The sequence below is a fragment of the Drosophila willistoni genome (genome assembly GCF_018902025.1).
Source record: "Drosophila willistoni isolate 14030-0811.24 chromosome 2R unlocalized genomic scaffold, UCI_dwil_1.1 Seg167, whole genome shotgun sequence".
NCBI classification, from domain to species: Eukaryota; Metazoa; Arthropoda; class Insecta; order Diptera; family Drosophilidae; genus Drosophila; species Drosophila willistoni.
In genome coordinates this window covers 15,281,823-15,306,379 of record NW_025814050.1, presented here as the reverse complement: position 1 = coordinate 15,306,379, position 24,557 = coordinate 15,281,823, and the positions used below count along the sequence as shown (strand labels likewise).

The 24,557-nt window shown below is 34.3% G+C and overlaps 1 long non-coding RNA gene across 1 annotated transcript in view; it reads left to right on the top strand.

Moving 5' to 3' along the window:
* Nucleotides 1-1,693: 1,693 nt before the first annotated feature.
* The window catches only part of LOC124460285, an 89,291-nt gene continuing 66,427 nt past the window's right edge, over nucleotides 1,694-24,557 (top strand). Inside the window, exon 1 of the long non-coding RNA XR_006954208.1 lies at nucleotides 1,694-2,181. This is a non-coding gene — a long non-coding RNA (uncharacterized LOC124460285). The remainder of the gene's footprint in view (nucleotides 2,182-24,557) is intronic.

Here is a 24,557-nt window from a genome sequence, read left to right as displayed (position 1 = left end):
ACGGAACTGTGCTTCTTCTTCAACTGCTGGCTGCTTTAATATGATGTTAGGCAAAAGCAGAAAACAAAAAAAAATATGCGTGCGTTGCCCTTTGCCTCGTTTACAACAACAACAACAACAGCAACAATGAATGAATGGAAAACGTAATTTTTGTTGTTTTTGTTACTACTTCTCTCCTCCTCCTTTCTCTCTTATTAGTGTTTCTCTCTGTGAGTGTGTGTGTGAGTGTGTTTTGAGATTTTAAGTTTAACACCTGCTGTTTTCCATCAACGTTGCAATTGCGCGCAGCAGCTGCTGCTTCAGTCGCCGTCACAAGGTTGCCATTGCGCGCACGTAGGAGAGAGAGAGAGAGCATGTGTGTACGCTGCAATTGTGATCAACAGCTGTTAGTTAGTGGAGAGCAAGGAAAGAGATATGTATTCAAAAAGAGAGCAAGAGAGAATTTATAAGAAAGAGAGAGAGAGAGAGCAATTAATGAGCACACATGCGTCGCCGCATTCTTTATATAAAAAAAGAACTTTTTATGGATATCAATGGTGATATATATGTACATATATTATTTTCGATAGGAAAAATCTGGCACATATTCCAGATAACTAATTCCGATAAGAATGGAATTAAGCTAATCTTTGCTAAGAGCTATACTCAAACCTGCCTATAAAGAACTTTTGACACAAAACATCAAAACATTTTTCCACATATTCGATCATGATAATTAATTTGCTTAAATTTCAGCGCCTCATATGTATAATCAACAAAAACAAACAAACAAACAAACTAAACTAAAGCAATAATTCTAAAATTAATCTAAAAAAAGTTTTTGGAAACAAAACACACAGACACAAAAAAATATATAAAAAATCAAATCTATTCGATAAACACCGAAAATATGCAACATTCTAAACATCGTAGCAATTAGCTTTATTATAATAATGATAGAAATCTTTTTTAAAATATAAAAAAAAGCCTTCCAGTAGCTGCAAATACATATACATATACAAATACATATATATACACATCTAATAACGTTAACCGATGAATATAAACAAAACATAATCGCGTTCAACTCTCTCAAAGTGCGTTAAGTTCTCTAGCGGTGCAATCAATTCTCACATGTAGTAGTCCGAAGCGAGATCAAGCTATGTACATGATATATATATCTTTATTATATATACACATGCATATATCTTATATATATATACATATATAAATCTTCTGATAAGTAACAAGTAACATTTTTTACCATACGCAGCTTCAACGCAATTACTTTAGCAAATTTACTTTAATATAAAAAGAAAAAAATTATATAAAAAAATAATTACAAAAAGTTAAAGAAAAAAGTGCAAATTATATTATTATCCTACTATTTATATATATAAATACAAATATATATATTTCTTAGGTTAAAATCAAATGCAGATAATGCATATGAAATTTTTGCAATGCTCCCCAAGTGCTTAAATAATAATTACAACAAACACACCACAACCAATTCCTCACAACAACAACAACAGCAGCCACATGGCAATGATCCCTACTTGAAAAGACAACAACAACAACTACGACAACCTCATCAACAACAACACAGCGAATCCGAGCAATATTATTAAATTAATTTCTAATTCACAAAACAAAAAAAAATGAGATAAGCAAAACGAAAAAAAAAATCAACAAATTATAATTAAAATTAATTATATTGTTAAATGTTATACCAAAATTTAAAATAAAACAACGCATTCGGTAATGCTAATAACCTGCCAACAACAACAACAACAACAACTCCAGCAACAACAACAACAACAACACATGCGGTGGCTAACTACTTATATCCTCGACCACTTAGTGTCCTCAGCTGCCCCGCCAAAAAAAAAGGATATACACATATATGCCTAAGCCAAATCTAAGGAAGAAGAACTCAATCTAAAAAAAGAGAATAATCTACGTAGCAGCGCCTCCTCTCGACATGTAGAGGAAGAAATCCGTTCCGATTGATTCCGGTTTTTTTTTTTTTAAGTTTTGGTTTAGTTTGGTTTTGTAGTTTGTGGGTGAAAGCAGTGGCTAAAACCAAAAACTACTCGACAAACAACAACAACAACACCAAACACCCAGCCCGGCATCCAACAAACATTCATTACGACGGATTATTATGGATATACATATGAAAAAATTAACAAAACCACGGTAAGTTCAGAGCCAAACATATTTACATACCATTTTCTTTTTACAATTTAATTTAATTTAAATAAAATTTGGAAAGTAAATTAGCCTTAAACATCGATATAGTTTGGGGGAACTTTGAAAAGAAATCCTAACAAAAGGACACTAATAGTTTGCTTGTGCTTTTGGATTGTTTAATCAAACTTTTGGAATACGTGCTAGTGATGGGACAATTACCATAGGCATGAATATATATGAATAATCAAGAAGATATATACTTTATATGGTTGCAAGGGTATAAAAATATTTTGGGAACGTCATAATCCAATAAAAATACTCTGTTTAACCCATTTTAGGCGATTTAATGCAGTTTACACTTTCCAACACTGATTCTCGAGTAACTTAAGTAAATATTTACCCTTTTTTACTTGTTTTAACTTTACAACTTTAATGAAGTTTGTATCTTAAAAAATGTTCAAGGAACTTTTGTTGTGGGAACAAGGAAATAGACAAACATTCTTAGAAAATTTTGTGAATATTCTGAATTTATATTCTGTTTTTCCAAAACGACAAAAAAATTGGATTCGACGTGTTGGATTTGTTAAAAATCGTCAAAAAAATCTTTTCTTAATGATTTCTAGTATTCAGGGAAGATATTTGCACAATTTTAAAAGGACTTGTTGTGGATTAAACTCTTCATCGAAATAATTGATTGATTGATGATTGAGATTACCCCTCTACGATCTACAATCGATAAACAAAGCAAAATTTCAAATGACCCACATACCTCTTTTTTGAAAAACGATTAAGAACTTTGATTAGATTAGACAACACACACAAATAATAGGAAATATTATACGCCCATGGGTTAAACACAGTTTGGGGGATTGTCTAAAAGAGTTTATGTCTATTTAGTTTAGTGGAAGGGTTATCCCTCCAAATTTACTTACTTTTGGCACAAGGAAAACTTGTTATTTTTTATGCTACTCATCGTTTCTTCCTTTTATATATGAATATGTATATATGTTTTTATTTTCCTTTTATTGTCAAACCACTAAAATGTATAATTGAAAATTGTACGCCCACATTTACTGCAAAAAGAAAAGTAAAGAAAAAGAAAAGACCGACAGAGGAGGCAAAGGCAAAGGCAGAGGCAGAGGCACCAAAAAGCATTGCTCTGAGTTGGTCCCCAAGTTGCTTTTAGCGCCATGTGCAATAAACAGAGCGAAAGAGAGCTACTGGTACTGCCAAGTTTGCGGTTTTCATTTCTCTATCTTTTTTTCTTTTTTGGTTGTCGACCATCATCTTCTTCTTCTCCTCCACCTTCGTCTCCTTGTCTTGGCCGTTTCGTTGGTCGGTCGACCGACCCACCTTGCAAGTAAAGTAGAAGAAAAATCCAAGTTTTTTTTTTATTTTTGCCGTCGCCACGCACTGTTTCTCCATGGCTAAACCATTGTGTGCACTTTTCGCTGCAATTTGTCGAAAAGAAAAAAAAAAAAACAACCAACTACCAATTTTTTTTTTCTTTCTTGTAGCGCTCAAAAGTTTAACCATAACAGATTTCTTTTGCCTTGATGAAGGCGGGGAACAGGAAAGGGGGGATGTAAGGAGGCACCCTTTTCTCGGATTTTACATAAGTTGTGGGATGCAGAGCGGCAGCCTAAAAATGGTGGGCAGGGGCGGTCTTTACTTGTAGAAATTTGTAGAAAAATAAACATTAATGGAATATTGGCGATCTAACTAATCGGATTAAAATGAGTTAATTTAAGTTAATTTGGAAGAGAATGGACGTTAATCGATGGACTCAGTTTTAAAAATATTTGTATCAAAAGTATCTTAGTATTTAGAAAGGTTCTTTGGAATTGTTCTAACTATTGTCTTAATGCATTTTTCTTTTAATCAGCATTGACAAAAAGCTAATAAAACTTATATTTTCTATGAAATGTCCAACCAAAGCACAATGGGCCATAATCACATTTTTTTGTGGCATGAACTACAATGTAAATGCCAGAGATCGAAAATTCTTAAAGAACATTAATAGAACTGAAATAGATTTTTTAGTTTTGTTCATTTTTGCAATCAAATCACGATTTTATCTCGATTTCTTTTTTGCAAAGGCGGTTTTCAGGTTCTTTTAAAATATATGTTTTTTTTAAGATTTTCGTTGTAAAGTCAGCTTAAACATTAACTCAATGTATTTTTTTAACAATTCAGTCAAAAATTGGTTTTTGCTTGATCCAGTAGTACCTAAAATTTGACCTAAATTATTAAATATAAAGAAAATGGTCAAAATTAAGAAAAAAACCTGTAAAAGTGTCTAGAGTAAACATTTGCATAATTACCTTTCCGTAGAAGTTGACAAAATTGGTTTGATTCAAAATAATTTAATATATTTGACATACCTTGACCTTTATTTTCTATTTTATCGACAATAATTTAGATGCATGATGTTTCTGCCACTCTTGCCACTAACATTTTTAAAACGATTGATTCGATGCTCCAATTAATGCATTTTGAAGTTATTAAATTAAATTCTCATTATATTTTTCCAAAATTTGAGGACTTTATGGCCCAATAGTCTAGTATTTTTTTTCGATTCTATCTAAACGAATCGATGGCTCCCGTTCATAAGCTACGTGATGATAATTTTTTGGAAAATTTGATTTGATTTTCACTTTCTGTTTGAGCTTTTTGATTTCATTTTTGGTCACATTTGATGACTTTTGCTTGTATATCAAATTGTTGTTGTTTTAGTGAGCTCTAGTTGAATGAGGAGAGGCTCTCTTTGGCTCTGTCTCCTGGCTCTGGCACACTCAACAAACTGATAAAATTTTAATGTCACTTAAATTGAAATTTTAATGTGTGTCTAGTGCGCGGTTTGCATTAGTTGGGGAGAGAGTAACCCCCCCTTAACCCCCTTACCACATATCTATCTACCTCTCTACTCTCTACGACTGCAAGTTTTTCTTTTATTTTGTAGTTTTTGGCTTTTGCGTTGGTTGGTTTTCGCCTAACATTTTGTCCTTATAGTTTTTCCAATGCGATGCCCCTCTACCCACGGACTAACTGCAAATATTGGTCTCTCCCCCTTCTTTGTGTGTGTGTGTGTGTGTGTGTGTGTTTGCCTCTGTGTCTCTGCGCCGACGAGACCCTTTAGGCGACCTTTCTATCATTTGCAAATTTTCTTTTCTTTTGTATAAAATTACAAATGTTAAAATATTTAAATTTCTCCTGGTTTACATGGGCTTTTTGGGTGTGTCTGTGTGTGTGTGCCAGTTATGAATAGCTAAGTGAATGTGGCATCAGCTAAAATTGATAAATTTAAACCATTTTAGTTATATAATTTAGAACATAAAGAAAATTACTGGCAATGTTAGCCATGAGTAATTGTTATTAGGTATAAACTGCTGGTTATAAACGAAGCAAATTTTGGTTTTTCATATTTCATATATGTCTCAAATATATCTAGCTATTAGATATTTCTTTAAATGGTTCATAGACATTCCAACACTACGACCTTTGGAATTTGTGAGAGGTTTTTGTATAATTGGTAAAAATATGGTTACTTTTCACGGTATGATGATGATGTACGGTAATTTAGCTGAATATTTACTCGAATGATCCGATAATTTTGCTGAAATTTTCACCTAACTTTTCCCTTCTGTGCACCTCCTTCTATCTAAACACTGTTCTCTCGAGTTTTTAGTGGTAATATCTTTCGATTAGAAGTATTCAAAATATTATTAAATTAAAGTAAAAGAAAGTCGAAAATTATTAATTCGTAAAGCAAATAAAAGTTTTGTTTCGTAAATATGTATTTTCATTTTGTGTGTCGAAAGTATTTGAATCTTTTGAGTGGTTTTCATCCAGTATAGGGTGAAATAATTATTAAGGGTAAGTCGATATCCATAGCAACAATTGTTGTTATAATTGGAATTTTTTTTTTCTGTCTTTCGTTCTCACACTATGTCTTTAGCATTTGTTTGTTTGTCATTCCGTTCTCTCTCTCTCTCTCTCTCAGATGTTTTTGAATTTTTGTTTGAGCTTTTGTTTAGTGAAATCATCTCCCACACACACACTTATCCATCCTTCCATTCATCCATCCAACCATTTGGTAGTTTGACATCAAAAATCCCAACACGTGCCAATTGTCGCTCAGATTTTTCGTCGTTTGGTGTTGGACATTGGGTCATTAAATAAAGAGACGGACCACATCGCCAATGTGTGTGTGTGTGTGTATGTCTATACAAAAAAGGACGAAGGACGTACAACAAGTACGTCAAGAAGTAGAAGAAGAAGAAGAATCACAAGAGTAGAGTACGTCGAGCGAATTATTTTCGCAAACAAAGTGCAAACGGGGGAAGTGATTTACTTTATCGATAGACATAAAACAATTTGGTTGCCTCTACCAAATGATGAGAGAGAGAGATGGAGTCTTTCCCTCTCTCTCTCATTCTCTCTAGCCCTTTTTGTGCTGCTGCACCCTCATGAATTGTGAACATCTGTCATGTGGGGAGCAAATCCTTTACTTTTTTTCCCCTCTTTCTCCCTTTCTTTCTCTCAATGCCAAACCAAGACCAGACCAGCCCAGCCCAAGCCCTACTGTGGTTGCTGTTGTTGTTTGTGTCTCTTTTGTTTCTGGGTAAATTTTTAGAAGGTATGAAAATTACATATCCAGAAGATGCTACTTCCCCCCTCCCCCCCAACACCGCCATGTCTAAAATCACACCCCGGACCTTCCACTCCGCATCGCATTTTGGTCCTTTTAGCAATAAAAGCCAAGCCATAAAACTTTTCGCTTTCTATTTTCCACCTTGTTCGCTTTTGCATACAAAATGGCTAGGAATTACCTCCGCTCAATGACTTCCCCTCATCCCCCCGTCAAGCTGTCTGAGAGTTGTTGCTCCACTTCCTCGCTGTATTGTGTCCTAACTGTTGCTGATTTATGGTCTGACTGGTAGCTAAGATTGGGGATTGGGAACTGGAGGGAATGACTGTGTTTAGTTTGTCTCCTTTTGCATTTTGTGTGACATAATAAAATGTATAATTTCAACATAAAAAGACAAAATCCCTTGAGAGATTTTTCTTTTCCTTCTGTTCTTTTTTCTAAGTCTGTTTCTTTTTTTTCTTCTTTGCCATTCTCATTTCTGATTGTTGACTATACGTTTGGCATATCAATTAGGTGTGTAGGTCAATAGTTTATGAATGTATGGAGGAGGAGACCAATAGGTAGGTGTGTGTGTGTGTGTGTGTGTGTGTGTGAGTGTGAATGCGGCAGAAGGTTATTCAAAGAAATCATTCATTACAATTATGTATATGTTGCTTTATACACGGGCTAAAGCAGAGAATTGTTGAGAATCACTTAAATATGCATAGCCATGTGCCAGAGTAGACGAATATTGCTCGAAAGAATATATTATTCATTTTTTAGAGAGCGAGACTTGAATCGTACTTTGTCAGTGTTAATGGAAACATTTTTTAACGTTAACCAACACTAAACACCAAATCTAGCTGTTTTTGCAGCGCTTTGCGCTTTTCAACTCTCAAATTTCAAGTAGCTTATAAAAATATTTACTAAGAAGACATTTTAGATAGGAGTCATACCTTATTTACTTCGATGTTACTTATTTATTAGAGGTGGATCCTTGAAAGTGATATCAAACCGTTCAAAAAGATATTTTATAAGACCTATTTTCCCTTCTACATCATTATTAAGACCTAGTTTCGCACACTGGTTGCAGCTCTTATTGGCCATTTGGTATTAGTTGTTTTTTTTTCTACCTCCACCAAATCGTATTTTGTCATTTGATGATGACGATGATGATGATGTTGGTGATCGACTGACCTGACTGACCAACCTTCGTCCACTCCTTCTTGCTTTCAATTCGTTTCTACTTTGCATCCTTAGCTAGCTAGCCACACCCCAGACCTAGATATGTCCTGCCCATCTAACAAACTTGTAAGTTCTCACCTCAAGAAGAGACTCGTCCTATTCCCTATTTGGATTCTTATATTGAAATGATTAACTGTTGCATACAGTAAAAGCGCCACGCCTCTTTTGTCATTTGCAGTTTAACAACTAAAAAGGACATACGATAGAGTATGTGTGTGGGGGGAGGGAGGCGTAGTGTGTTTGTCTTTGTTGTTGCCTTGACGATGATGTCCAAGTGCTTCACACTGCACACTGCACCCAGTCGCGACATCCCCTGACTCTCCGTACAGACACACACACACACACACTCGTCCAAGTGTTGCCACTTTAAGCCACTGCCAAGTTTTCCCCCTTCTTTTTGGGTTTTTCTTTTTGCTTCTTTTGCCATTTGTTGTTGTGTTTCTCTAACTCGTAAGTAGGTGACGTGAGGGTATTATAAAATAGTTATGATTTCTGCCACTTAAGACCTCCAATGGACTTAAGTTTTGAGATTTTTATGGTGTGTCCAGTAAAAACAAACAAAGAAATTTATAATAAAAGTTGGAAAATATCACGAGTAGTCTCGGACAAATCTTTCAGGAATAATTTCTACATTAGTCAGCTTATTTATGCATGATATTTTAAGTAGGATTTTAAGGACTTTAATAATTATCAGCATAATTTTAATTTCTATAGAGTCAATATCTAAGGGCATCTATAGTGTTTCTACTAGATACGCACTATGCTATCCCTGAAAGATGTATCCCTGAAAGGAAGGGTGGTGCACCCTTTCCAGGACTTGCATGGCAATCCCACTCGACGACGACGACGACGACCTCGACAACGCGGAAACAGTAAATAAGTTGCACTTTTCCGTTGAAAAGAAGGGTCAGCAAGTGGGTAATAGAAAAAGAGAGAAAAACCGAGACGGAAGAGGAATAGATGGTGGGGTGTCCTTCATGGTTTTTGCTTGAAAAAAAAAAAAGAAAAACTTATTTGCCATTTATTTGCAGTTGGTTCGGTTTCTGTTTTTTTTCTTCTACCGTTATTAATATTGACAGGAAAATGGAATTGGGGTGATGGCAAAAAGACCTCGACAAACCTATTGGGGGGTCTCTTTCTGCTTTCTCTCTCTCTCACCATCTCCTTCTACTATGGTTATTTGTTTTTGTGCTTAATGTGCTGGACTTTTGGGCTATACTCTTTATCTACCTCTCTTTCTCTCAATGTCACTTACTCTCTCAATCTCACGGCTTGCTCTTGCTATCTGCCTGAAGCAGAACTTCCGGTGCGTCAGGGGATAAACTTGAGTTTTGTGGTTGAAAACTGTAACCTGAAGCTTTATTGAAGGACTTTTTAATGACTATATATATTTCTTTGTGTGTGTGTGTGTTTGGTTTTTTATTTTTCTTCCTTTTTTGTAAAGGAAGTTTTTAGGCGGTTTGTTTTGTTTTGTTTTGAGAAGAACGTGTAAAGTAGTTGGGAAACAAATTAATAATAACGTTAAAAACTACAATTAACTGCTGAGTTATTAAAAGTGGAAAATGTAATTTCTGACTGAATATTTGTCCTACAATGCAATTCAACTCAAAAACGTAAAAATTTCCATTAGTTTGTTTAAACAAATTGAAATTAAGCTCAAAAAACCAAATGAAAATTTGATTTCATATTTCATAGTATACCAGTGTTGGCAAACGTTAAAGTATGTTACTTTGAAATTTCCGTGTTCAAAAAAGCAACACAGAAGATTAGAATTGGTAAACCAGGGTTGGCAGACGTTTTTTTATATATAAGATTCCATTTTATTGTCATTTGTTTTAAAAATTATAAGATTTGAAATAATTTTCTGGCTAAAAAGAAGAGTTCTATGCTTTTAATTATATAAAATTCGACCAAATGGGGTCGTAGATAAAACAATGAAACGAATTAGCCGTGTTATCTAAACAAATGCGCACTTAGAATTGAGAATTCTGGGGAATCCCCTAAATAAATGACACACTAAGTTTAACCAAAAGCTACACAATTACATAAAATAAACAAAATAAAAAGTGAAATAAATAAAAATAGCAGCAAGAAAAAAACCGAAGAGTAGAATAAGAAGAAGCAGTTGAATGCAATGGCACAAGAGCACGTTAAGGCATTTTCACAGTGTTTACAAAATGCCAACAGTGTGCTTTTTGTATGTGTGTGTGTGTGTGTGTGCGTGAAGAGGAGGACGAGACGATGGAGGGAGGAACAGAACATTACAATGTAATCCACAGTCACAGCAGGGGAGTATGAGGTGGATAAGGAGAACATACAAGGCATGAGAATAGGAATAAGCAGCCGAGAAGGAGACGGAGGAGGAGGAGGGGGAGGAGACGGTGGAGGAAACGCACAATGAGCGTCGACATTTTATCGATCGTTAAACACGAACAACAACAAGAACAACAGAAGCAACAATAATAAAAGAAGAGAGCACTTACTTACTAATACAAATGTATATAAATAATAAATACACATACACTACTCACACACACACACACTCTCTCTCTCTCACACACACACACACTGTATATAAATATTCCATGTTGGCAAGCATTGCATAAATATTTCAACTTTTCCTCTGTCTGCTGTTGGTTTTTCCCCTTTGCCTACTCTGGGCTCTGGGCCCTCTGAAAATGTCATATTAACACCTAATTGTGGTAAACGTGAGAGAAGAGAAAGATGGAAAAAGAAGCAGAGAAAGAGAGAGAGCTGTGTGTTTGAGTGTGTGTAAACGACGCTTCAAAAAAAAAAAAACAAAAAAAACAACAACTACTTTTCACTCACTTGATCCCCCTTCTCCATATAGACCCGACCACTTAGTTCTCCAAACCAAGCACAATGTAAAAAGTGAGAGTAAAAACAATGGAAAATGGTCGAAACAAAAAGCTACATGTTTCACTTTACAAATCTTATATGGAATATATGTAGATATATTGACGAACTATATAAAATTTCTGTTTAGATAACGACTTTAATGAAATTTAAGTGAAGCCTTGCATTTCAGCCGCCTCTAGGTCAATCTTTCAAAGAAGATTGTTTCAAAGACAGAAAAAAAAGTGAGAAATTTGTCTGTATATCTATTTCAAGAACCACCAAGTTCTATTATCAGCAGACTTAGCTTAGGAACTCCAAAATGGCAATGGCCGTATCATGTTTTCAACGCTTAAACTAATTGAGAATTGCAACTTAATGAAACGAAAAATGAAAGGTAAAGCAAAGGTTATAAATTATCTTTAAAAATCTTACTTTATTGAAATATTCTTGGGCTAATCCTTTCTCTTTATGTGATTAGGTCAATCTTGGAATGACTGCTAAGATCTTATAGCTGTAGGATCAGTGGACGAAATACAGTCCTTTGACCTAAAACTATAGAGAAAAATGTTTCAGTACTGTCAATAATGTGATTCCTTGTAGACAGTTTTAGAACACAATTTACTTACACTTACCTTACCAAACAAATTTCTAGAAACTGGACATTCAAAATTGTTGCCGAAACCTATGACCATAAAAGTTGTGTCTTTAAATAAAAATATTAATCACTTAATATGTTTTATTACCGTTTACGTTTCCACCTAATTAATTTACCGAAAAAATAACAATAATTACCCTGACCCAACATTTATTTACATATTTTTTATTGAATCTTGTGTGTGAGAGTGTTTGAAAACCTATAATAATAAGCATTAAGTAAGTGAGCTAAAGTGACCATTGCTAGGAAGAGAGTCACAACTAGAGCAACTAGAGAAGGTCACATACATAAAAAAAACCCGGCCCAGTGGCCCAACTGCTACTCTGCTTATCACGCAACAACTAGAGCAACTCTGTCAAGTTCTCAAGGGTTCATTTTATAAATGTACAAGGTATATATACCACATAAAACCATTTTTACCTCCAACCCTTTCCTGTCTGCAACGCACACACACACACAGACACACAAACCACTCAATGAATATATTTTCATAAATGAAATGTGGGTTTGTCCCACAAGAGTTTCTTTCTCGCTCTGCCTGTCAATTGTGTGTGTATTCGGTTGCAGTTTTTGGTGGGAAACAATTTTTTTTAGAGACTACAAAAAAAAAGTAGATTTGCTTTAGACAATTTGTCTATACATGTATGATGCCTGACTGGGCAAAAAGAGTACATATGTTCGAGCAATTTATTATAATTTCATTAGTTTTCAATCAAAAATCAAATAAACTTTGCAGAAATTTTCGTTCCTCGAGAATTTACCCGATTTCAGCAAGAGACTTTGAATTAAAACACAAATTATAGGAATTTCCACTGATATGGAAAGCAAAAATGTCTAAAATTTGAAAGAATGTAAGAAAGAACAGCTTGATTACTATAATAACAACGTTACAGAGACATTTTTTAGAAAGAGGACTACTAGAAGGCGGCTCCAGCCCATAGCAGTTCTTGAAAGTGTTTGAATTCTAGATTATTAGAGATTCGCAAATACGTTGCAAAAAATCAAATTATATTTGAATTGCATTAATTCAATCAGTTCATAAAAGTATCAACACTTCATGGTCAGAGCCATATTTATATTCATTTTGCATACGACAAGTGTCGCCTCAATTAAATTGTCAACTTTTGTTAGGGCAAAATGCCGCTCCCACATTTATCACTTAAAGAGGCGGCCGAGAGGCCGGGGCAACATTGCTGATTAACACTTCATTTGCATGCAAAAACTTCAATCACTACAGACAAAAGCAGTGAAGACAACGACGCTGACGATGACGACACCAATGGCGGCGGCGGCGGCACCACCAAGTGCATCAGCAGCAGCGTCAGGAGCACCAGATGAGCAGTAGCTGCAACAAACAATGCGTAAAACGTGTCAATGCATGTGCCATGAATGTCAACGCCCAAAGGGCCATCACAGGGCACGGCAAACTTAGACTCCAAGCCAAACCTAAACCCAAACCCAAATTCAAATACCCATTGAATTTTCTCGACGTCATTGTAAAAAGAATTTTCCACATATACTTCAGGGAAATTTTGCCATCGGGCTTTAGTTTATTCATTTCATTCAAAGCTTATTGTTTTATATAAACAAAAGATACTCTTAGTTACATATGTATGTATATTGACTTGTTATAAAACTAATAGACGTCAGTTCAAACTAACACATGTCAAGGACTTGAAATTACCTTTATAGGCAATTTATTTTGTAAATAAGGAATTATCATTCAACAGAAGAGTTTTTAAAACTTGAATTTAACTTTTTTTTTTAAAATCACTGTGTTGAAAAATGCTGAATTAATGTTGAGAGAATGCAAAAATACAGAAAAGTCAAACAAGTGTTGGAAAGCGTACTATGAAAATAGGGCTGGAAGTGTAAATAGTTGCGAAAAAGTCTGAAGTTACCCCCAAGAGTATGCTATAGTTGAAGAATTTAACTTTTTAAACTGTTGGAATGTTCTTACATAAAGGTCTTACATTTTACCTTAAAACAAATTAAGTTCTTATATCCATTTTACATTCCTATATACCAAATCTATTTATATAAGGTAAACAAATTATTTATCAATGAATTATCAAATGAAAGCCGAGCTTAAGTTTGTGGGGTTTGCTTATAAATTTTTAACAAATTGTTAAGTTTTAAAACTATTTTAACGCATTTTTAGTAACAATAAATAAATGGGTATGTTTTAGCGCAAGTAAATAATAATAAAGAAATGTGCAATTGAAATCCTGTGAAGGGATGTTAAATCTACATTAACTTGCTCGTTAGTTGTACACCCAAACGCATCCCTTTTATATTATTATTTAAATGCTTTCACATGTTTTTGCTGCATAAAGCGCATTATAGTTAATGGCCATTTGAACTTTGTTGACTACACAAATAACATAAAAAGGCTATAAACATTATTTTTTACAAGTTTTGCTATTTACGTTGCTGTGGCGCTCTTTCTCTTTCCCCCTCCCTCCCTCTGTCTCTCTCGAAGCTCTGGAAAGTTATTTAGAATGCTGGGCATTATGAAGTAAATCGACCATTGTTAAATAGTTGAATGAAATCAATTATTTATGCAGTATATTCAATAAAAAGCAACACTTTTAAAAAACAATGAATTGGCTATCGATAGCACGAATAATTTAAACTTTAATAAACTCATTTGATAAAATTTAAAGTTTTGATCTACTTAAGGCTTGACCATTCAATGAATAAACTTGTAACTTTTCTTTTGTCGAATTTCTCTTCAATGAATATTTTATTGTTTATTTTTCTTCTTTGTTACGATGCTCATAATTCACAAATAGATTTTAGCAACAAATTGTCAATTTTGTGACACGTTTACTCAGTAACATTTACTTTTAAAAGTCGAAAGCAGATTTCAATGTATGTTATAAAGTTTTACAAGTCAAGTAATCACTTGCAATAATTAAAAAAGACTTTATCAAAAGTCACATTTTAGGTTCTTCAATCCTTACCAGGCAACAACAACCCACATGTCCTTGTTCGATTGCCAGTTGCAACAATGTGGGTAGAAAAAATGTACATATGGATCTTATATATTTATGTGTATATTCCATTCAATGCCATCCAAACAAGAGAATTCCGCAAAATCCAGACAACGCCATCGCCGCCCACTTAACGCACAAGTGAGAAACGCGAAAAAAATGTGAAATTCTCCAAAAGAACGAGCAACGACTTTATAGGTACCTATGCAAAAATAATTTATTTACATTTATCGATTAATGTCTTTTGAATAATCGAATCGTTAATCGATCAGTTTTATATAATTTATCTAACACAAACTCCAAAATGACCCAATGATACGTCTCAAATTTTAAACGAGCTGAACAACTTTGAACCTTTTTTGTTTTACATAGTCTTAAAAATTAAATTTCTTAAATTTTCTTCGATTAATTGGTAGTAATAATTACAAATCTTAGTTTCCTTAACATTAGCCAATAAAAGATCAAATAATTAGGTGTAATAATCGCCCACCACAATCGATTAATGCATTTTCTGTTTGTCATCACTAACAATAGCCAATAAAAGATTATCGATCAACATAATCTATCGCATAATTCGATTCTAGTTCGGATGATCTTTGAAAATACCCATTATCAACGTCATAAAAGGGTATACACACAAATGCCAGAGACACAATAAGAAGAAAAACGAAAAGCTACGTAATTTTGCTTCAACTTTTGTTGTTTGGTGTCGGCTGTTTTAAAAATAAATTTGCTCGGTTAGCTCACGCAGTGGCAGGCGGCGGCGGCAGCAGCAAAACAGAAAATAGACAAATGCAAAACTGATAGGGCAAAAGCGAGATGGCGAGTCGATTCTAGACACAAGAGTGAAAGAGGAGAAAGAAAAATTATCAAAGAATTGAATTGAATAGATTTTGCATCCCATAATTAATTAGTATACTGTGTATGGGAGGGCAAATATTATAACATAAAATTTACAAATTTTATGATTCACGTAATTTCTTCTTTTGTGCAAATTTCAATTTCATTTTAGTTTAGTTTAGCACGAAATTAGCAGCATCAGGTGTGTTGGCCCATTTTGCATATGTCGAGAAATGTATTTAAAAACTTTTTCCCTATAATTGGCAAATTGTTTGTCATTCCATTTGATCATTTTCTTGTTCCTTTATAAGTGTGCAATTCTATTTTTAAGCTAGATTTTTTTTATATTTAGTTTTTTTCTGTTTTCTTTTGCTTAAATAGTTGTTGCTTTGACTCGACTTGTTGCTTTATTTCTTTTTATTCGGTTTTTCTTCTCAGTATCTTGATTATTATAGGTTTTATAGTTGATTTTCATTTCTATGGAATTTGGACAACCTTGAGCCAACAAAGCTAAAAACGCGTTTCCCGGGAAACTAACAAAGTGCAAACCAAATCATTCCGATATTTAAACTTAGTTCCAAAATTGTGGTAATTTTTATAAGGGCTTGAGTAAATATTGATATACTATTGTCCCAGCATACGTTTTCGAAATTTTCAATATTTTTACATGTAGTTCTTGTGGTAATTTATACTTAATTATGCAAAAATGATACGTAAGAATGATACATGTTTTATAAAAATGTAAACAAAATTAGATGTTAGATAAGTTTTGATTCCGAATAAATTGGTCGGGATTGGAAATAAAGTTTGCTATCTTATTTGTTTCCACAACAAATTTATGTACTTATTAAGTTTGAAAACTATTAGGAACGAGAATATTTATAACTAAATTTTCATTGCTGGAACTTGACCGATAGAGTGGTGTCGCAGTTATCGATAGTTATCCACCTCTAGTAGGAAGTCAGTAGTTGCTGCTTACAAATGTGATGTTCTGCATTTGGTAAGGGACTAGAAAATAATCGCGTCTGAAAAATTGTCTTGATCTACAGACAACAAGTAATGTGTTAACAAACATCTACCAAATTAAAGGGAAATGAGAAAAACAGTCGAATGGGCCAAGCAAACGTGAGAAATTGACATGTAGAACATAGCTCAGACCTTATACCATTAGACTTCCGTTTTTCACATTCAAAATGTTGTTTTGATTCCCACTAGACATGGTTGAAACTCAAAGACATCACCTTGAGAGAAAACCTCTTTAATCATCTGTTAATTCTTTTCTGTTTCACCCAATTACAGTTAATTTGTCTACGCTTGTAAACTTTTTCATTATTCCCTAATCAACTGGACTGTGCTACTTAATAGACTTAACACTCATTTGAATAAATTACAACTTGGCTCGAATGTCTGTGTGTGTGTGTGTGTGTGTATCTGTGTGTTTTAGTCTGTGTTAGCCAAAAAAGTTTTATCAAATACATTTTTGGGGTTTCTTTTCTATTTTTCATACGGACTCTACTCACTCACTTACATACATATAAGTTAGTTAATAATCTTAAGGTTAAAGTGGCTTGCTTTTGACGCCATCACGTTTCATCGGCCTGATATAAATACATATATTAAGAGAGAGAGAGAGAGAAAAAGAGAGAGAGAGAGAGTTAGAGTATCAGCTGATAAGCCCAGCCAACTCACAGTTTGTTCTTTGAGCTGATAAGCTGGCGCAGTGTTTGTACTTATTACGAATTATTTTACATACTTGATTGTTGAGAACATACCTCTATCTATCTTTATAAATATATATATATATTTATTTATACATATATATTTTTTAATTTGTTCAACCTTTTTCTCTTTATAACGCATATTTCACGTTCAAAGTCGTCGAATTGCCAACCAGAAGGGGAAAAAGACAGAGAGAGAGAGAGAGAAACGAAAACATTTCACATACATTTGTATTGCAATTTCATGGCACACAATATTCCTTTTTCACGTGTGTGTATCACGCGTATGAAAGGAAGACGGCACAGGTGAAACACTGAAAGAAGGCTATCCAAGAGTATCGAGACACCTCACGTTCCACTTTTCTTCCCATCGTCGTCTTACTTTCTTTCTCTCTGTGCAATGTGCAGCAGGAGCAGCAAGGACTTTGGCATTTTATTAAATTACGTGACTCGTTCTCGTTTTGGTCTTGGTCGTCTAAAAGTCCTAGTCCTAGGTCCTAGTTGTGTAGGAAGAAGGGGAAACTAAGTTTGTTACTCCCAAGTTTTTCTTTTCTTTTGCTATTGCCGCGTGGGCGTTGAAAAGAAATGAAAATGTGTTAAGGTTTTCCTCTTTTTTTGGGTAAGGAGAGCATTTACTTGCTTTCCAGACTGCCAGACTGTAAAAGTTTGTTTTCTTTTTGTTGTTATTTAAGTGACAAAAGTTAATGCAAGGGTTTTAAAATCGATTATTTATAATTCGGTGCATATATTATTACCCATTATATATAGTAGATAGATAGTTGTCATAAATGCTCTTGATGGCTATGAAAAGGTAGAAAGGCGGAAGAGCGTTTAGGAAAAGATAAGGTTGAAAATAGTAATAAACATATTAATTATGAGTTTTTTGAGCGAGTGTTAAGAGTCTAGGGGTAAAGATTGAGAATTTTTCTTATATTATTAGCTCTTAAAGGGTCTAGATAAAGACCTAAAACTTAGTGAAATCAAAAAGAAACCAAGAAACACCCCGACTATGCAGTAAAGAGCCCAAAATGTATACTGATTACTAAGTGATGGTTTGCAATGAATGTTCAACTAAAAACAGAGAGTAGAATAGTTGGGATCGTAGATTTAGCTAAGGCTAGGTCAAGGATTCTGTGGAATTTATGATTGCTTACAATCTTATTAGAAATGACTAATTCCTAAAGTCAAAAAACGGCCAATAACTTATCCCCAGAAAATATACTCAAAGATTCTAGTATCATTACAAAGATTTTTAATCTTATTGTAGACCATTTTCTCTAATTTCTAAAAAAGAATGAAAAGAATGGAAAGAATATGATCTAAGCTGCCTTCTTTTTGGTTTAACTTCAATTAAATTCAAAATTCTCTGAAACTTTTACTCCAAACCTAACCATTATTACCCTCTTCCAACCCTGCCGAAATCATGCTCAATTAATGCCTTGAATGCTGCTGTCGATGAGTTGCAATATACATACATATATAAATCATACTTTATCAAGCGACCAACATATACTTATAAACAAAAATGGGGAGAAAAAACAGAAAACTTCAAAGGACACGGGATGAGCCGCCGACTGCGTTACATGAAGTAGTAGAGACGAAGAAAGAAACTGCTACTTCAAGCAGAAAAAAATACACACACACACACACAGAGAGAGAGACTCGCAGAGAAGAAAAAAACAAAAGGCACTGCAATGAAAGGCAAAAATCCTGAGAAGGACGAAGGACAACTTCAACGTTGTCGACAAACGAAGTCAGCGGCGACTCGGCCCAAGTCGACAGAGATGAGAGAAGGGGGATGGGGGTAAAACTCAAAAGCAATGATGATTTATGTACGAGGCCAAAGTCTTGGAACGTAACAAGAGCAGCAATGGGCAAACGGGGCAGAAAAGAGAAAAGAGGAAGCACTTGAGTATTCATGCAATTTCTGGGTTATAGCCGCCATTAAACTTGCCCCAAACTAAGCATATATATATGTATATGGAAGAGGACCAGACCAGACCATACCAGAACGAAACCTAACATAACGGAAGGGAGCGTTTCAGAATAGATTGGGATGAAAGAGACACCAAATGCTTTTTGAATTGGGAGTAGATGAGGGTTATGTACTCCATATGCATATACATACATATATAGGGAAAATGAACTAGAGATGGCATATAAGAAGATGACTCCAAATGAGGTGACACAAAATGAGGCAACTAAATTGGTCAGAGTCCATCTGCAACCTTCTTCTTGTCAAAATCGAAAGGTACAATCAACTAAAACATAAAGATTTGAAATACTAATCAAAGATCCATATGAGAAAGACACAACAAACGTCTCGCTAGCTCACAGAGAGTGAGAGACAGATAAGGCTATTATCTCTCTTGATATAACCTCAAAAAAAGGGGGAAAGAAACCTAATTCGGGTTAGAATATCTGCTGCATTTTCAATTGAATCGTGTCACGCAATTAATTTACCACCATTATGTAAAAACTTGAACTACTACACTCAGCTCAGACGCAACTCAACTTTTCCAGACTAAGTCAGCCCAAGGACCTCACGACCAGGAGGAGTATGAGCAAAAGGAGCGGAAAGTAAGAGAGGACGCACATATGTATAAAGGCGAAGTGCTATGTTGTAGTAGGCTCACAACCTACACATACGTACATACATATATGTATGTTGTTGCATTTCGAAATTGCATGCCAAAATGCAATGGGTTGTGAGAATGTCGACAACGATGAAGATGACAAACAACTGAGAGGAACGGCGGGCGGCGGGGGTGTGGCACAAAAAAAAAAAGGCAGTTGACAGTTCAATGTTGCATTTTCAAAGTAAAAATGGATCTATGTATGTATCTTCTCTACTTCTCGTCGTGGTGTTGCAGCTGTTATTGTGGTTCTTGCTGCAGCATTTTAGGCGCTTCAACTTAAATAAGAATAGAAAGTAGGGATAGGGAGAGTGTGCCGGAGAGATTGGAGAGGAAAATGACGGTGAGGTGGAGGTTCTTGTCGGTGGCTATGCTAGCCTAGTAGGAGGATATGGCCACAAAAGTAGCGCCAAACGAACGAGTCAAGTTGAGTTAAAGGATATGAAACGAAATGCACCCAAAAGGGATATTGCGGCGTTGTTGGTGTTGAGGGTGGTAAAAGGATGGGGCAAAGAAATGTAAATGTTGTTGGCTCTTTTGGGTGCGGTTTTTTGGTTGAAGTCTAGGAATGAGGCTACCACCCACACTCCTCATCACCCCACCCACTTCTTTGATTATGATGATGGCATTTGCTTTGAGTAACTGTTGCTATTTACTGTTACTCCGTATACTGTTTACCTGTAGTTTGGAATTGCAATCTGCATAAAGAGTTCTTTTGGTTACACGTGCAATTAATCTTATGTGCAGCATCTGTCTATCTCACAGACGAGTGGAAAGTGCATTGTCGAGTGAATAATAACGAAATAACGATAGCAATTAGTTTGTTGGACTTATCAATAATTTGTCTCTTTTTTGTGTCTCTTTTTCTGTCGGTATAAATTCAAAGTGGCCTTTTAGTTTAGTTTTTGAGCTATTAGTGTGGAACTTTTTCTATAACACTAGTAACACTTATCGTAACAGGACCACCATATCATATAGACATAGATCGGGAATAAAAGAAAAGTATGTTATTAGTAATCGGGGAATAACAGCAATAGGGAATTAGTCTTTTTGATTTGCGAATATTTGTCACCTTAACCAACACTTTCGGTGTTTTTTATAGTTTTAAATATTACGAAAACTAGAAAATTACGAAAACTATTGAAATAAAGGTATTTTAATAAACTTATCGCAATTTAAAGGATGCATAGGGTCATATATTATCGTTTCAATGACTGACACAAAAATGTTGATGCCACATAACCTGAAAAATAGGCAAATTCCTGTTTTTGCATTTTTAGGTTATGATAATTTCTAGAACAGAGTTCAACTGAACATTTCGAGCTATAAATCAGATTCGACAAACCATATTTCATTGTTGATTAGGTTAGAATTTCGCCTAAACCAAAGTCAATCTGAGCATTTGGGTCCACGGCTCAAATATAGCATAACATAATCCATTAAAGAAGTAAACTGGATAAGATCTAGGTCTTATTTTTGAAGAAAGTGAACTGTTCCACCAATTGCAAATAGTTTTAAATAACTTTGAGTTTCTCTATCTCTTGTCATAAAGCATTATAAATATTCAATGAATGTTATTTAATCTTAGTCTCACACAGACATAGATCCAGACCGACCCTATGTACATAGATAGATTTTTTTTTTGCTATATTTTTTATGACGTTCTTTTGGCGCTTTGTTTGCGCTCTGTTTCTGGTTCTGCTTTTAGTTCTGCTTGCTGCTGTTGTTTGTGGCATTGTTTCATTAAACAAGCTTCTTGTGACCGACACACTTTGCTTAATTTATCAATACCAATTACGCAGTCTACTTTCCTCTTATTCTTTTCTTTTTCTTTCTCTCTTCTTATCGCTCTCTCTTACTCTCCCTCTCTCTGTGGGACGCGCGCTTACATTGATTGATTACCTCGGAGGCGCGACTTTTGTTGCGTTTTCTGTTGGCATTTTGTTATTGTTGTTGTCGTACGCGTGCGAGTTTTAAACGCGTGCTATACATACATATCTGTATCCCAAGTATATACCCACACACACATTCATACTATCTTGACCATATATATTTATATACATACATGTGTGTTAATTGTTGTCAAGGTTGCTTTATTTAGTTTAATGTTTTTACTTCTGCTCTTTTTCTCTGCTGCTTGTGTGTGCATATGTCTCTTCTTCTTTTTTTGCTTTCTTTTCTTCTCATCTGTTTTTTTTTATTTTGGTTGATTTTGTTTTTTTTTTGTTCATGCCTGAAAAGTTTTCGTTTTTTTTCTTTCTGTGATTTGGCTAATGCAATTTGTTTAGCCGCTTTTATTTGTCTTTGGCCTACATTTTAAAGCTTTGCTTCTGCTAAGAATTTACAACCGAAATATGTATATAAAAACAATTTTATGTTGATCGATCAGATAAACGCATTGAACTAATAACTGATTAAATCTCATTTGGGTACATTTCAGAATCTATTTATTGCACTTTCAATGACCTAAATAAAAGCTTTTAAATTGCTTATTTAGATATCTTATTCGATAGCTGAGAATTTGTACTTTCTTATTTTACACAAATGCAAATAGCTCGCCAATATGATTTAGTGCTGTAAAATGGCATTTAAGGCAGATAAGTTGAACGGAAAATCGATAATTTCAAATTCTTATGGCTGTCTTTTCGCATCTAGTATGTGATTTAGTGATACTTTGTTTGGTGTGGTCTCTATCTATCTCTATTTTCTCTTTCCAACACGAAAAAAATAATAAAAGTTGTGCTAACATTATTTATGGCAGCAAATCACTAAACTTATTAAGCATTTATCAACACTAACTACAAAGAAAACATTTTCCGCCTCGTTTTATGCGTTTTACAGCACTAGAATTTCAGATCCACTGTTTTTTCATGTTATTCGCTTCAAATGTGACCTAAATATTCGTAAATTGAGCTTATAATGGATTGATAATGTAATTTACATCACAATTAATTTGACCCAAATCATTCTTTTAGACTACCAATTCGGTCTATTTCGCTCAAACCTAATAAAGGTGAAAAAGTGTAGAAATAATTACTAGCTAGAGGTCTTTCTATGCAACGCACTAGTGTTTGATCGATAAAGTTTAAAATTAGAGTCAAGCTCACACCGTACACACACACACACACGCATACACACACATATACTCACTCATACACACCCGAACCCAAGAAGGAAAACACAATTGTTCAAGGTCTTGCAAAGTGGTTTTAACTCCGCCGACTAAAAAGTGGGGTGCAAAAAAAAAAAAAAGTAGACTGTGGGCCAACTCAATGATTCTATGTAAAACAGACTGCGGTTAACCAAAAATTAAATTAAATTCAGACCAAAAGACCTTACTTACTTTAGCTAACTAGCTGAATATGTGTGGTTACAACAACGAAATTTAATTTACATACATACATATATACATTTTTTTGTCGCTTTTTTGCTTAAGTATTTATTTAACGTTTACCGCAAATATGACGAACTCTGATAAGGCTGAAAATTATACAATCGAATCAAAACTTATCAGTAAGCAAACAACTAGAAATAAAAGGCATACAGAAAAAAGAAAGAGACGGATAGGAACTAAGACACAGAGATAGAAATTTTTGTTTTTCTTCTTATTGTTTTTTTTTTTTGGACTTTGCTATTTTAACATTATTTCGGCACGTTTTCCTGTCGATATTTTAAGTATAAGGTAGAGTTGATATCACTGAAAATTGGCAACGTCCCCGTCGAACACATGATTATCTCACCAAATAGCTTATCAAAAATAAAAAACATATGTATACGTATATTTCTCGTTTGCGCGTTATCAAGAGTTTTCACTACAAACGACACGTTTATTTCTTCTTTTTTGTATGTGGGAAAAGAAACTAAGAATTAACAACTACTACTAGAATTAGCAAGGAAGAACTTTGGGGAACCATATATAATTATACACAAAAATTTACTTTACCTTATCTATGTATGTATGTACATGAACAAAACAATTTTTGTGCTGAAAATTGACAACTGTGCAGCAGTTTGTTAAGTAAAATATTAGCGGATTAATTTTCTTTAGTCTTATGACTTTTAATAAGTATCAATGACTATAAATTTTATTGTATTTTTGTCTTAAATATAGAGAAATGACTTTAGACATCTTTTGATAAACAGATTAAAGTCTACAAATTTGTTTGTAAGTTGCTACTATATATGTAAATATTTTTTTTTGCTCATTTTTACTTGTTATTTGCTTAATTTCAAAAATGTTTTTTTTGTGGCCTTAAATTTTTATTTCTTAGTAAATTTATTTAATTTTAATTTTTTTTTTAAATTATTTTTAAAATCCATTTTGCTTTTTAATATGTATTTGATTTTGTAATCTATTTTTATACCATACACCCATAGGGTGAAATGGTATATTAAAGTCGCCAAAATGTATGTAACAGGCAGAAGGAAGCATCTCCGACCCCACAAAGTATATATATTCTTGATCAGGATCAAAAACCGAGTCGATCTAGCCATGTCCGTCTGTCCGTCCGTCCGTCCGTCCGTCCGTCCGTCCGTATGAACACCTAGATCTCGGAGACTATAAGAGCTAGAGCCACCAAATTTGGTATGCAGTCTCGTGTAGTATGTACGCTTATCGAGTTTGTTTCAAATTTTTGCCACGCCCCCTTCCGCCCCCAGAATTTACATAAAACTGTTTTTCTTAAAAAGTATAGCAGATAGAAACATCAAATTTGGTTTATATACTCGTTTAGTTAGCGCGCAGAAAATAATTGTTCCAACTTTTTGCCACGCCCCCTTCCGCCCACGGAATTTACATAACTC